This window comes from Urocampus carinirostris, chromosome 12 (genome assembly GCF_059441175.1).
Source record: "Urocampus carinirostris isolate Australia breed hairy pipefish chromosome 12, RoL_Ucar_1.0, whole genome shotgun sequence".
Taxonomy (NCBI): Eukaryota; Metazoa; Chordata; class Actinopteri; order Syngnathiformes; family Syngnathidae; genus Urocampus; species Urocampus carinirostris.
This window is the reverse complement of record NC_142360.1, coordinates 11,252,856-11,261,108: the sequence shown is the minus strand read 5'-3', so window position 1 is coordinate 11,261,108 and position 8,253 is coordinate 11,252,856. Positions and strand designations below refer to the sequence as shown.

At 45.7% G+C, this 8,253-nt stretch overlaps 1 protein-coding gene across 6 annotated transcripts in view; it reads left to right on the top strand.

Moving 5' to 3' along the window:
• Positions 1–752: 752 nt before the first annotated feature.
• Positions 753–8,253, top strand: part of LOC148354933 (cyclin-dependent kinase-like 5) — a 48,249-nt gene continuing 40,748 nt past the window's right edge. For all 6 annotated transcript variants that reach the window (XM_088349054.1, XM_088349053.1, XM_088349052.1 and 3 more), the window contains exon 1: positions 753–899. The gene's annotated coding sequence lies outside the window, so the exon portion shown is untranslated. The remainder of the gene's footprint in view (positions 900–8,253) is intronic.

The window sequence follows — 8,253 nt, the reverse complement described above, 5'->3', positions numbered from 1 at the left end:
CTCTTGATTTTGGACTTTGGGAGACCAGAGAGTAGTGCATTACAGTCATCGAGACAGGAGGCAACAAACGCGTGAATTATAATCTCCGCATCCGACTAGCCCTTAAAAACTTTTACTGATTATAAAACCAAAACAACAACCACGATGCACGTTCAGATAAACTATTCCCTTTTTAGGCTTGGCATTTGGACTAACAGAAGCAGCCTATTTCTTACTTTCATGATTTTCCTGCTACACTGACAAACCCGTGGGGATGAGCATGACGTCACTCTCCAGCATTCCCCTCCGCCCCCATTCCTCAAAGCGAATATATTCCGCCCTGAACAGCTTTGCTAAAAGTAAAATAAAAGCAGATAGGCGTGGTGGAAAATACATAATACGGCCTCTTTTAAATCAGTTGGACATTAACTCATAATAATATATATTATTATTTAACTTTCAACTTTTTTAGGTAAACCTCTAACGATGCACCCCACCTTTAAATATTTGATCGATAGAAAGAATGATGGATATTTCTTCAACTGGACGTTCCCATTATTCCCCCCCTTGCTTGCCCTGAACGTGGCGTGTGATACTGTGAATTATGTAATTGAGAAATTAGAACAATACCCCCTTCGCTCGAAACACACTATCAGCGCCGCATCGAGGAGAAGCGTTTTGTGATTGGCCAGTTGACTCAAAGGCGTCACTCACTTAAAGCGTGTTGTCGCTGTAATTGGGTGTGTTTTGCTGCCACTCAACTACGTTGCCGGGGCGACAGGTAGCTAGCAGCTTGTCAGAAGCGCACTTTAGCCAGTCAATTGCTGGATTGGAAGCTGCTCACTTGTCAGTGGAAAGAGCTCGCCCGCTAGCGAATGGATGGATGGGCCCATTTGGACCATTGACCCGCTTCTGACCGAGTGAGTACTTTTGTTTGTCTTTTTGATTCGGCGTAAACGCGGGGGAGAAGGGGGTGTTGGCAGTAAACGGCGCTTGACTGTTTACGTAGGGACAAAAACATCATTCACTTGTTTTTTATCTTCACATTGCATTAGAAACCAAAACCGAGTCCGTTTTAACTGTGTGTTTTACTCAAAGGCGTCTGATATTGATGTTGCGTTCCACTAGTTGGCTTTTTCAGGTGGGAGTTGAATCCCACGCGTGCGCAAACGCACTTTCACCGACCATGCTTCTTAAGCAGAGGCTCGGGGGTCCTCTCATTTGGGTCCGATTGCCTGACTAAGTGCGTACATCTTCAAACTAGCTTAATTCGTTCCAGGGTCAAGCTGGTAGCTTGAATAGTTCGTATTGCTTGTGCATTAAGAACGTTTTCCCGTTTTGAAATAATTAAAATCTAATTGGTCTCTTCCCATCCTCCCAAACCATCCAAGTGAACCCAAAATAGTAATAAAACACATCTTCCTGATCACTAAAACACATTCAAATAGTAATCAAACATAACAAATACAGTAATAATATGAATAAGATGATATTAAGGAAATCGAATGCAAGTTCTTAAACATGGAGGCAGTGGCTGTAACGAAGGTGTGCGCGTGTCGCGGAGAAAGGCGAGAAGTTGGGGGGCGTTTGCAAAGAGGAGTGACGGAGATCGTATCCCTGTCAACTTTTATGTTTCCCCCGTATTTTACATATTTTTTTAAAACAATATAATGTATATTCTGTACGAGGCTTTTTAGTACCGGGGAAAAACATCTCGTCTTGCCCATTTCGGACCTAATCTGGGTCGTCTCGGTCACTGGTTGCTGACGACAACATCGTCGTAGACTGCTGTTATTGTTGCGGTATTTATACATAGTCTGTCTTGCTGTGAGTCAATAGGTGCCGTGTTGTGTTTGTAAGGGTTATTACCGTTTTATAAGGGTAATTTCAACCTTTAATAGGGGACCAATTGGATGAGGTTGACAGGTATGCAATTGCCTGACTAAATGTTGTAACATATAAAGGGACAGTGTGCATTATTGGACCACTAGCTAAGTGCATCTGAAAACGAGTGCTGAAAAGCACAAAGAAAAATAGAAACTATGGAGACTTGAATTGACCAAAACGCATTATTTTCTACCCTGCCTTTTGTGAGGTTTTTGGTTTGTTTGGGGTACTCGTAGCAGCAAAATGTGCCCCGACGGATCACCACCTTATCGTGGTGGGGCACTTTGTGCGTCTCAATGACCCCTAGAGCTATGTCGGCGGGAGTCTCGTACTCCTGGCAGGGTTACCCAAGCCGAACAGGTCGAAGGGTAGAGTTCAGACTAAGAGTGATCCCAAAAGCTGGTGGCGGCACGCTTTGAGGCGGTTTCCCACAGACCTGGATCCCGGCAGCCGCCTGCAGTTGTAGGAAGATGCCGGTCGTCTAGGGTCTCCCTTGCCACTGGAACCGTCTTCTCTACAATCAAGATAGTGGCGTTGGGGAAAGCGCACCCCTTACGCCACTTTAAAAACCATCATTGCGCAGGTATCTTCTTTTACCTGAGTCCCCGATCACAAAAGTCTGGCGGCGATGGAGTATCCAGTGACGGGAGCAGGTTTGAATGAGCTGGAAGCTCTTAGCTGGACCTCTGCACGTCAGCGGCACAGGGCAAGGGTCGTTAGCAGCTGGGATTGAGTGGCAGCTGTTTCCGGCAGACCCCTGTGCGTCTGAGCAGCACTATTTAGTGGCCGCACTGCTCACCCCAATTGGGGAAAGGCCTAGAAAAGGTGGCCTAAAGATTGCCCACTCAGCACAGTACCCGGACAGGAAACCGCGCCTGTCGGGACATTCCACTATGCGGTCGAAAAACAATAGCATTTAGAATTGCAGCATGGAACATAAGGACACTCCTGGATACCAGTCTGGACAGACCACAGCGCAGAACAGCACTCATTGCCAACGAGCTGAAGCGATATAATGTGGATGTGGCAGCGCTCAGCGAGACCAGACTCCTTGAGGAAGGCTCACTCAATGAAGAGGGGGAGGGTTATACATTCTTTTGGAAGGGATACCCCATGGGCGGACACCATCTTCACGGAGTTGGTTTTGCAATTAAGAACACCCTACTGCTGAAGCTCACAGAGTCACCAGTGGGTGTCAGTGAAAGACTAATGACTCTTCGCATCCCACTTGCAAAATGCAGACATGTCACATTAGTTAGTGCCTATGCACCAACACTGCCATCGAATGATGAAGAGAAGGATCGCTTCTACCAGGAACTCGATGACATCCTCAGTCACATCCCGAGGAATGACAAAATCATGCTGCTTGGTGATTTCAATGCAAGAGTCGGAAAGAACTTGCAAAACTGGGATGGTGTGATAGGTGCCCATGGCATTGGAAAAGTTAATATCAATGGCATGAGACTTCTTAGTCTGTGCGCGGAACATAACCTTACCATCACAAACACCATCTTCCAACAAAAGAATAAATATAAGGCATCCTGGATGCATCCCAGGTCCAAACACTGGCATCTGATCGACTACGCGATCGTGAGGAGGGCTGACCTGAAGGACGTGCTCATTACAAGAGCTATGCGTGGGGCAGACTGTTGGACCGACCACCGCATGATTCTGACAAAGGTCAGAATGCATGTCCGGCCCCTAGCACGTCAGGGTGGTTCAAAGAGGAAGACACTCAACTGTGCCAAACTCTCCAGTAGCGACACCCTTGACAACTTCCGTTGCTCTCTAGCAGAGAGGCTGGCAAACATTGAGCAGCTGGTCATGTCAGAGGCTGGGATGGATGAGAAGTGGACCTATATATCTACCACCCTCTTTGACACTGCAGCCCAAACCGTTGGTTTTAAAACTAAAAAACACCAGGACTGGTTTGACCAGAATGCCGGAGAGATCTCAACCCTCCTGGACAGAATGCACAAGGCACACAGAGCCACCCTGAACAACCCACAATCTCAATTCCATAAAAAGCTATGGCAAGGCCTTCGTTCCGAGGCCCAGAGAACGCTCAGAAAACTGCAAAATGAGTGGTGGATCTCAAAAGCCAATGAAATCCAGTCTCACGCTGATAGAAGCGATATGCACAGTTTCTATGATGCAGTAAAAACCATCTATGGCCCCAGACACTGCTCACTGGCACCTGTTAGATCTGCTGATGGAACATCTCTAATCAAGGATCAGGCTATGATAGTGGAGCGGTGGGCTGAGCATTTCAACACCCTGCTCAACCAGCCCACCACAGTGGAACCAACTGTCCTTTCAGAACTCCCTGAACATCCTACATTGCCAGACCTCGACCTCCCGCCAACTTTCAATGAAATCTTGCATGCAGTCAAAACCCTGAAAAACAATAAATCCCCTGGACCTGACAACATCCCAGCTGAACTTCTCAAGGTAGGAGGCTACCTCTGTACACGGACACTGTTTCAATATATTTCAGAGGTGTGGAGACGAGAGTGTGTCCCGCAACTGTGGAAAGATGCGAACATTGTGACCATCTTTAAGAATAAAGGAGATAAATCCATCTGCTCCAACAGTAGGGGTATCTCTTTGTTGGCCACTGCTGGAAAGGTCCTTGCCAAGGTCATGCTTCGCAGACTCATCTCTAAAATATCGGAACGCGTCATCCCAGAGTCACAGTGTGGTTTTCGAAAGGACAGAGGAACAGTCGACATGATCTTTGTGACACGTCAGCTCCAAGAGAAATGCCGGGAGCAGCACAAGGACTTGTTCATCGCCTTTGTCGATCTTTCAAAGGCATTTGACACAGTGAACAGGGACCTACTGTGGCAAGTCCTGAAGAGATTTGGGTGTCCACCCAAGTTTCTCACCATTCTTGCACAGTTCCATTCAGGGATGACGGCCAGAGTGGTAGTTGGAAGACACAGCTCAGAGCCCTTTGGCGTCGAAACTGGAGTGAGGCAAGGCTGTGTGCTGGCTCCAGTTCTCTTCAACATCTTCCTCGTCTGTGTTACAACACTGCTACGTAGAAGGATGGAGGAGCAGGCTGGAGTTACCATCAACTTCAGGGCTGATGGTAACCTGTTTAACATCAGGAGGCTACAGGCAACTACCAAACTGACTTCAGAGACCATCATTGAGCTACAGTATGCTGATGACTGTGCCCTGGTTGCCCATACACCGGAGGCTCTGCAAAACATTCTCTCGGCAGCTGTAACTGCATACACCAGAATGGGACTGACGATCAACACCCAGAAGACAGAGGTACTCTGTCAGTCCAGTGCTGACCTCTTACCAAACCCAATAACCCTCACAGCAGCAGGGCAACACCTGCTCATGGTGCCCACCTTTAAATATCTGGGGAGCATAGTGTCTGACACCTGCTCATTGGATGATGAGATCCAGAGCCGTCTCAAGCAAGCATCAGCATCTTTCGGTCGACTAAGGATAAGGGTCTTTCAAAATAACAACCTTAGACTCCACACCAAAATGCTGGTCTACAGAGCTGTATGCATCACGACATTACTGTATGGATGTGAGGCATGGACTATCTACAGCCGCCATCTGAAGAGCCTCGAGACCTTCCATGTAAGATGTCTTCAGAAGATCCTTGGCATCACATGGAGGGACAGAGTGCCGCACACAGAGGTGTTGGAGAGGGCAGGCAGCTGCAGCATGGAATCCATTATGGCCCAACGCCAACTTAGGTGGCTGGGGCATGTTGTTCGAATGCCCAGCCACAGACTGCCACGCCGTGTCCTCTATGGTCAGTTACATCTAGGCCAACGCAGTGCTGGTGGGCAGAAGAAGCGGTTCAAAGACCAAATGAAGAACATCCTGAAGAGATGTCGGATAAACCCCTCCTCACTGGAGGAACTTGCTTCCTGCCGAGACCTCTGGCGCTCCCACTGCTCACATGGAGTGGATTACATGGAGGAACAGCGCATGCAACACCGTGCAGCAAAGCGTGCAAAGAGACATGCTCGCCAGGCCACCCCTGCTCCCCCCAGCACCCCCTTCACATGCTCTGTCTGTAACCGCATCTGTGGATCCAGGATCGGACTCTTCAAACATCAGCAGACTCACAATTAAAAGAAGATGGTCATCATCGAATCGATGGACAACCCCAAGCAAGCAAAGCAGCAAAATGGTTGACAATTATGTCAGCTACCTTAAGATGATGCTCATGTTATGTAAAATACAAGCTAGTTTCTCAACCAACAAGTATTTTGACAAATGGCTGTCTGTTTTGCATATTACTAAAATCAATATATATTTATTTACCACTTAGAGGTGCTAAATAAGACACACTTTGGCTTAAAGGCAGGGGTGCTCACACTTTTTCTGCGTGTGAGCTACGGAAAAAATGAGAAAGTCAATGATCTAAACCCCACAACAAATGCAAAACATCCAGTTATTTTCAAATATATTGGGGATCCTTTGTGGTATACTAAATATATACAGTATGTATAATATAATATATCTATTTTCTGCGCCGCATATTCTCCCTAAGATCATGGGAGGGTGCTGGAGCCCATCCCAGCTGTCTTCGGGCAGTGGACAGGGGACACCATGAACTGGTTGCCAGCTAGTCACAGGGCACACAGAGACATGCAACTCACTTTCTGATTCACACTCCGGACATTTTGAAGTGGCCAATTGACCTGAATTGCATGCCTTTGAAATGTGGGAAAAAAAAACAAAGTGCCTGGAAGACACCTACTCAGGCATAGGGAGAACATGCAAACTCCACACAGGAGGGCTGGTAACTGGATTTAGACCCACGACATCAGAACTGTGCGCCAACCACTCAGCTGCCAAGCCGTCCTATCTACGTATGTATCTGTCTGTCTGCATATAGTTAAGAAAATAAGTATTCGAACACCCTGCTCTTTTGCTATTTCACCCACTTAGAAATCATGGAGGGGTAGGTCCACTGCGAGAGGGATAAACTAAAAAGAAAAATCCAGAAATTACAATGCATATTCGTTTAACAATTTATTTGTGTGATACAGCTGCAAATAAGCATTTGAACACCTGTGTATCATCTAAAATTCTGACCCCGAAAGACTTGCTAGTCCGCCCATTAGAAGTCCACTTAGACTCCATGTATCATCCTGAATCAGATGCACCTGTTTGAGGTCGTTAGCAGCATAAAAACACCTGTCCACCCCATACAATCAGTAAGACTTTAACTTGTAACATAGCGAAGACCAAAGAGCTGTCCAAAGCGACATAGCAGGGTGTTCAAATACTTATTTTCTTGACTGATATATATACAATTACTTTTTTAAACAACATGTTTATGTGCAGTAAAAAAAAAAATCAGTATTTAACTGCCATTATATTAGATTTAATTCAAAGATTCAGATGCCGTAGTTGTTGCCTAGGGTGCCACCTACTTAAATTGAATAAACGCTCCATCCAAACGTACGTCCATATGATTAAAAGAATATCAGATGAACAAGTACAATTCAAACTACCATCCCTTTCTAACTTCTGCCATCAAGGAAATGTGGTCAGACCCGATCCCCCAAAACATTTTTCATTGCACCTTTTGAGCCATTTTTGATTAAGTGATGTTGGTTTTGTGAAGGGAAAAAGGTTAAAAGTAGCAAATATTTTCATCTCCGCGCACAAACTACTGTCATCTTCACCACGCATGACTCACTGTGTTGATAGCAAGAGCGCCAAGAATCCACACAAAGATCCACAGCGCTGTCGTTCTCGGGCCCTAGAGGAGGAAGCGAGTAGACAATTGGTGGGTAGATTTGGGGGAAAGCTTGAAAAGATCCTTGTTTTGATAAGCCCCGCCCCTTTACTTACTCGGACAAAGATTCAACTTTCTTTGGAGAGCGCTGTGGCATGTGTCACAGGAGGAGACATTTAACAGGATGCAATTGATGCTTTTTGGGCCCCCAAGTCACTAAAAGAGCCTGAAGTATGCATTAGAGGGTTATGTAAATGATTTAATTGTTGTAAAGGTTGATGAAATACTTCAACTTCATGCATTATTATACAGGTCACAATGTAAACGTGAAAACAGATGCTGCCTGACATACGGACGAGTTAGTTTCCAGACGATCGTTCGTAAGTTGAATTTGTTCTTAAGTCGCTCCAGTGCTATATTTTGTATGTTTAAGGTTTGTATAAGTATGTTTGAGGCTTGTATGAGTAACTTGTATTGTTTTGTACTAAAATATAAACATTTCATAAAATAATATGCTTTATAGAGTGAGATTTAACATACTTTCGGGAGATGCGCTTCAAGAGGTCCACCTCTGTGGTAAAAAGTGGCCGAAAAAAAGGGTACCAACCATTTTCTCAACCGCATCAAGATTTCTTATTCAACGTTAATTTCAAAAGAAA